Raw genomic sequence first — 6,534 nt, 5'->3', positions numbered from 1 at the left:
TTTTTAGTCCCTCGCGGCCCGCGTTAACTAACGGGGATTTCTACGCGGCCCGCCTGACCTTAAAGAATCAACGAATTCAGGTTTAAACCTTCATACCGCCCGCGTAAGGTTTGGGGTGGGTCTACGCGGCCCGCCTCAACTTACTTTTTCTTGTTTTTAATTTATTTTTAATGCTATATTGTATTTCAGGCTCGGTTTTCACATACGAGGTGTATTTTAGGAAGTGTAGGGTATCAGGGGTGTTTTAGGAGAGTTGTTATATTTTGGGTATCATTCCTGGGTTATATAATGCACTCACATTAAGTATAGTGACCCAATTCTAATTTATCCCTACGTCACGAGACAGAACCCCAACATATTTAGGCAGAGCCTTGAGATACGTTACGGAGCCCTACGTCAGTCGGACAGGGTATCAGTGATCAAGGGTTAAAACACTTAAAATAGGGCAGGGCTTTGTAGGATTTAGGGGTAAATTATGGATGAAATAAGGAGACAGGGAGATGGCAAGAAAGAGAAAGAAAAAGAAGAATGCAAAGGAAATGTTAGAATGGACAAGGCTATATATACTAAATTTCGAATCCTTAGGACTTAAGGTTTCGACCACGTGTCCTCCAACATTTAATTCAATGTGTGAATTATAGTAATCTACATGCATACGTATACTTATATTACTTGTGAGGTTTGTTCATGAAGTCCACCTAACATTCATATATGAATGTTTAAGTTTCGTTATTTTATTTATATAATATATACGTAGAAGTAAATATTAGTTGTTTTAAGTTTTAGATTTTATATTATTTTATTACTATAATTAATTTAACTGCTTCACTTATTTGGCGCGTATAATTTCTAAAATATGACGTTTTATAAAATAATAAATATGCCAGTAGGACGAGCATATTTTTATATATATTTTGAACCAAGTTTCATTAAAAATAGAGTAGGTTCAAATATAATGTATTTTTATAATTATTAAATGGTTCAAATGCTTGCCCAAAATACCTCATATTTCCATTGGTCAACTTACCCAAGATAGGTTTTGATATTTTATATAAGTAAAAATTTTGGGAATGTTACATCTGCCGGTGGTTTTTCCCACACTATTCTAGATTCACGCATAACTTCGCCCCACTTCCCCTATTTACTTGGATCCTCTTCTCTCCTCCCGTTCTTCAAGTATTATCAATGGTGCAATCCTGAGTTCAGTTCAAGGTTCAACTCTCTCATCTTCTCTACTCCAAAAAAAACCCAAGCTCCATATTTGAACAGACATTTCTCCCTCTGCATTCCAGGTATCAGTTTTATCCCACATCAATTTGTGACAGCGCACTTTCATCATCTTCTTCGACATCGTTTATTCATCATCATCTTCACCGGTTCATCAAGAACTACCATTTCTTGCACTCGGAACATCCTTAAGGTATAATTTCATCACAGCCGAATCGATCACTCGTATATGTTCTTTTAGGGCTTGACGTCTGAAGAGGTTAAGTTGGATGCCATGTCCAATTGGAATCATGGAGGAGCCTCTTTGCACTTTTGACTTCTATGTCTTCCTCCTCTTCGACTTTCCATTCTACTGTTCTTCGATTTTCATTCGAGAATCAGATTTCCCATGTATTTCTAATTGTTTTTTTCCTGTAAAAATGGTGATTTTGTTTACGTGTTTGCAGATTTAATTTTCGTAACCGGCATACGTTTTTTGGAGTTAATGTGTCATCGACAGCGTTAGATCTCGCGTACATAGAGCTAATCGTAGCCTCTGGAACTGTAAGTCACACAAATTTTTTTTAAGCTAAATCTTACTAATTTGATCCCAATTTCACGTTCAGTATAACTAATTGATTTAGTTTAGTCTCAATTTCACACGGGTATTGCTAATCTGATCTCAATTTCACTTCACTGTTGCTAATTTATCTCAATTTTGCATTGGGTATCACTTATTTGATTTTAGTTTCACATTGGGTATTGCTAATTTGATCTCAATTTCACTTCGGTATTGCTAATATTATCTCGCTTTTACATCGGGTATCACTAATGTGATTTTAATTTCATTGGGGTATTTCTAATTTTATAATTGATTAATGACATGAATTCATTTTTTTGTGTTAATTGATTATGATAGGAATTAATTTTTTTAATCTTGGTTGGGTTGAGCAACAACAATATTTTGATCTCATAATGAAATTCATAAACGTATAATCTTGGATCTTAATGAGCAGGTTTGTGTTGAAGACGACGATTGCTGCGTCATCATATCAAGAAGAATGAACAAGGTAAGGTGGATTTGGTAATGTTTTTTTAGGCAAATAGTATGCGTTGGTTAATATACTTTCACATGAACATCTAAGAAAACGAACAACAAATTTATGTAAGTGAGTACACTTTGCCTCATGATTGACACCAAAAATTTGCATCAAGTTGTAATAGAGGTGTATACCCTTTTAGTTAGAATTTAATAATTTTTCATGTAACCCTGTTCTTCATTTTGCAGCTCATGCCTTCAATTCATTTAAAGAAGGTATTATTGAAGAACCATTTATGGTTTTATTAGACATAATTTTGTTTTTTTATTCTTGTGTTTGTTACTTTGGTATGCATTTGCCAATTAATTTAATCGTCCTTACACAACATCTTTTCATTTTTCTTTTACTATGATCTAGAAGTGTTTCCTATTTGTACTAGATTCACACTGTCTGCCTACTTATTTGAGTTTTTATTTTGGCGTATGAATTTCAATTGTGCTTGTAGGGAACCAAATCTTAGGACTAATGCATCAGTTGAACTTCAATATCTTAAGGATACCATATTTTGGAGGGAGACTTTATCTTTCCCTTTTGAACTTCAAAATGTTTAGTAAAGTAAAAGTTTGGTTTTTAATTTTTATGGTGTTTGTTGCAGTATCCTTTTGCTATTGGGAATATAAGCAGATTCATCCTGTTCTTTCGGACACTACTTATGGTCAGTTTTTTTAGCATGAACCCTCCTTGATTCAGTTTCTCAAAAATCAAACCTACTTAAACCATTATATACAAATCTTAACTTTGTGAAATGTGACACCCTTGGCAATCAAATACCAACACCTATGTAGGAATCTAGGAATCGGTAAGATTTTTTTTTGTCTTCCTCTTTGTTATACCTAATATAAGTTTTTATTAGTGGTCGCCATTTTGACCCATGTGTTTATAAATGGGTAGATTCAGGTTAGTGGTCGGCCTGAGATTTATTTTCTGGTGGAAGGCTAAACCATACTTTTAAAGGGACACTCGAGATTTTTGCCTAAGGAATACACTATTTTTTCTTTTTACGGTGGGTGGCTGCCCACCAAGACCGTGTGTAGGTCCGCCCCTGTTCGGGTCAACGCGGGGTCAACTGGTTAAATTAAAAAAAATAAATGGTTTACTTACTAATGACGTCGATAAGATATATCAAATGTGCACAAACAATATTTTTTAATGTGATTTTGTTGTTCATCTTAATGCTAACTGGTTTACATCTCATGACAGAGTTATAATCCCATGATAGAACCTGATGATGGCTGGCACTATCAATTTGTTGGAAATCCAAAAGTAATTCATGGAGTTAGATGAGTTGAGGTATGAAGTTAAAGATCAAATACCATACCCTTTGTGAAATATGCTTAGTAATGGAGTGCTTGATGTGGTGGAATGCATGTCGCATATCTAAATCGGAGAGTAATAACAGTCTATCGAATATAATTGTTTTTTTCACTATTTAGATAAGTTCTCTATGGAATGTTAGAAATAAGTTGGCATTTTAAATTGAGATTAATGTTAATATGCGGTTTGTTTTGGTGTTTGTGAAGGTACTAATCCATCAGGTTTCACCTACCGCGCATTTTGAACCATTCACTTCGCCGTCAAAGTGTGTGGGGCATGGCACTGAGAAGGCCGTCAAAGGTATTGAATTTCAATTTAGTTTCAAGTTAATTCAAACATCCATAGGTTAGTGATAACCAGGTTTATTAATTAACTCTTTTTTTATTGATTTTTTCATGGTTAATTTATCTGGTTTTATTAGTTAGTTCTTTTTTATTGATTTTTTTCATGGTTAATTTAATTAGGTGTAGGTTACTTGGAAGACGTGCATCCGTTATGCGTTACACATGTAAGTTAAGTAGGAAAATATAAAGTTGCTAGACCACTCGTCATCTACCATTCCCACCATTACGATCTCTCTCATCTTTAAGAAATTAATCATGGTTATTACAAGCTGGTTTCCTTCATACATTTGATGTTGTTTGTTCGTTATCATGAGAGCTTCTATTTGGCTGGTGTGTTTAGGTATCAGTTCAACCCCTGAGCTGTCGTCTAACTTCAGCAAAATTGTACTTGCAATAGAGAAGGCCATCAAGAAAATGAAGGGAAGGTTGCACTAATGGGCTGATCTTACGGTACTTGCTCCTTGTCTGCAAATACAATAGGCAAGGTAATATATATCACAATTCCAATTTCCTACCCATCTGCCATCTTTTCTAGAGGTTTCCAAATGGGTGGGCTGGGTAATGGATTGAAATGGGTTGTTTTAGTATGGGTCAGGTCGAGCTAGGTTAAATGGTAAAGACTTTTGTTGTCCTTTCCTTATATCTACATAGATGTGGCAGTATGGGTGGATAATGTGGGTAGGTTGACTGGTCAAAACATGTAATTTTGGTGTGGTTTGGGTTGAGTGGAAACACGTTTTACCCATCTCAGCATTTATGGCATACAGACCGTGTGTTAAAAGGAGTACCCATGCATTCCTTGCCCATTTCTATATTGTATAGTATAAAGCAATTTAGTAACACACACGCTTAAAAATACACTATAGAGGACTGTTGACCAGTTGACTCCACATGGAAAAATGATTGAGATGGAAATGTCTCATTAGTAAGAACCTTTAGTTATTAACTTATAATAAGTGATAGCAAGATGAGTTGATTGGGTAGCAGGTCAAAATGGATCTTAACAACAAAATTTTACCAATTTTTATATAAATGTGTAAGGGGCGCTCCACTCGTGGAGAGTAGTCCCCTCTCCACCTCAGCCAATCATACGCGTCCATGTAAACTCCCCTCTCCACTCCCCGTTTTACACTCACACATAAGGGGTGCTCCACTCTAAACAATTTTTTCTTTAAAAAAACCAAAAAAATAAATAAATATAAGTGTGATTGATTGGAAGAGAGTTGGGCCCACCATTAACCCCCTCATCTTCCCTTGCACGGTGACTACTCCCCAATTGTATCCATTTGCCGCGTGGTGAAGGATGTAAGGGGCGTTGTTCTCGCATGGTGAATACTCACCGCACACCCCTTCACCGACTACACCCTGCACACCCTAACTTTTTATGGTATGTTTTTGCAATGTTCCTTATGAATGATTCTTCGTCAGGAGGCTGCTTAGCACAACTGGTAAGTGTTTTCACTCTCATCATACATTTGACCAAGTAATAATATACTTCACTCATGCAAAAATCATATCAGAGGTGGCAAACGAGGCGGGCCAAGTCTTTTGTCCAAAAACTATGCTATTTTAATAAAAATTTGTTTCTTTTTTATCAACCCTTACAAGAGGCGATTTAAGAGAGCATGGGAGATCATGAGACAATGGTTGATACCTTTTCTCTACATTCTTCATACATCTACCTCTTGAATTTTCCATTCTTAAAATTTCACTCATGTTGAACACATTTTCATGCTTCAATTCTTAAATATCTTTGGTGAAACAACATTTCAACATCACAAACTTTTGACACAAGTTTTGATTCAATAATTAAAAGAAAAACAAAAGGAAACAAAGACACAGGAAACCCATCTTTTGTTATATTCAATAGAAGTGATTTAGAAATTGTATTGATACGTTTTTAACAATTTTTTGCAGAAATTCTTGGGCTTGCTACTACCCTACAATGCACTATCAATAAAGCTAGATGTTTTCTTGTATAGTATGTTGGATAAATGTACTTGACAACTAAACACAGTCTCATGCATATTTCTCATGGTTTATTAATGTGCATTATGTGGTTTCCTATAGATTGTTGTTCTCTTTAATGATCATGTGTACCGTATCTAAAGCATTTGCAATTCCATAATTTTTTAGTGTGTGTTTGGCATGTGTCATGGGGGTAAAAAGGTATTACCTAAGTGATTGTGTTAGTGTCTATCGAGTGTTTGCAATTAGTTACGTCATTTTTGGTGTGGATTTCTCTCCAAGAGTATCAATGGGTAATTTTCTACAATGGGGTGGGGGCTCCTAAGTATTGGATACAAAAGCGGGTCATTGGATGCTAGCATGTATCAAAAATGTTCACCGTTTTTTAGGAACTCAACAGTAAAAAGCTTAGGTCCGAAGATTCAGTTCGTCACTGGTTGGGGCCTATCCCAGCACTGAAACTTTTGGATGTCAGCTTCAGTCTTTCGATCTTTCATGATACAAAAATGTTCACCATTTTTTGTGTAATCTGACTATAGTTACTATGGAGAGAGAGAGAGACCGATTCCCTTGCCGATGCCACACACCACAACCTAATACAT

General features: G+C 35.6%; 1 long non-coding RNA gene across 8 annotated transcripts; it reads left to right on the top strand.

Annotated features, from left to right (window-relative positions):
• The first annotated feature begins 1,102 nt into the window (after positions 1–1,102).
• LOC110877232 lies at positions 1,103–6,103 on the top strand. 8 transcript variants are annotated; one of them, XR_004866555.1, is made up of 9 exons: positions 1,103–1,420; positions 1,674–1,770; positions 2,223–2,961; positions 3,507–3,596; positions 3,827–3,920; positions 4,085–4,128; positions 4,305–4,449; positions 5,393–5,412; positions 5,882–6,103. It is a non-coding gene; the product is annotated as an uncharacterized LOC110877232 (long non-coding RNA). The 8 variants fall into 8 exon arrangements; XR_002556851.2 differs by lacking the exons at positions 5,393–5,412; positions 5,882–6,103 and having other exon boundaries at positions 1,104–1,420; positions 2,223–2,276; positions 2,495–2,521; positions 2,752–2,961; positions 4,305–4,358; XR_004866553.1 differs by having other exon boundaries at positions 5,393–6,103.
• The last annotated feature ends 431 nt before the right edge of the window (positions 6,104–6,534 follow it).

This window comes from Helianthus annuus, chromosome 9 (genome assembly GCF_002127325.2).
Source record: "Helianthus annuus cultivar XRQ/B chromosome 9, HanXRQr2.0-SUNRISE, whole genome shotgun sequence".
Classification (NCBI taxonomy): domain Eukaryota; kingdom Viridiplantae; phylum Streptophyta; class Magnoliopsida; order Asterales; family Asteraceae; genus Helianthus; species Helianthus annuus.
Note: the sequence above shows the minus strand (reverse complement) of the source record. Positions and strands in the feature narration are given on the sequence as shown.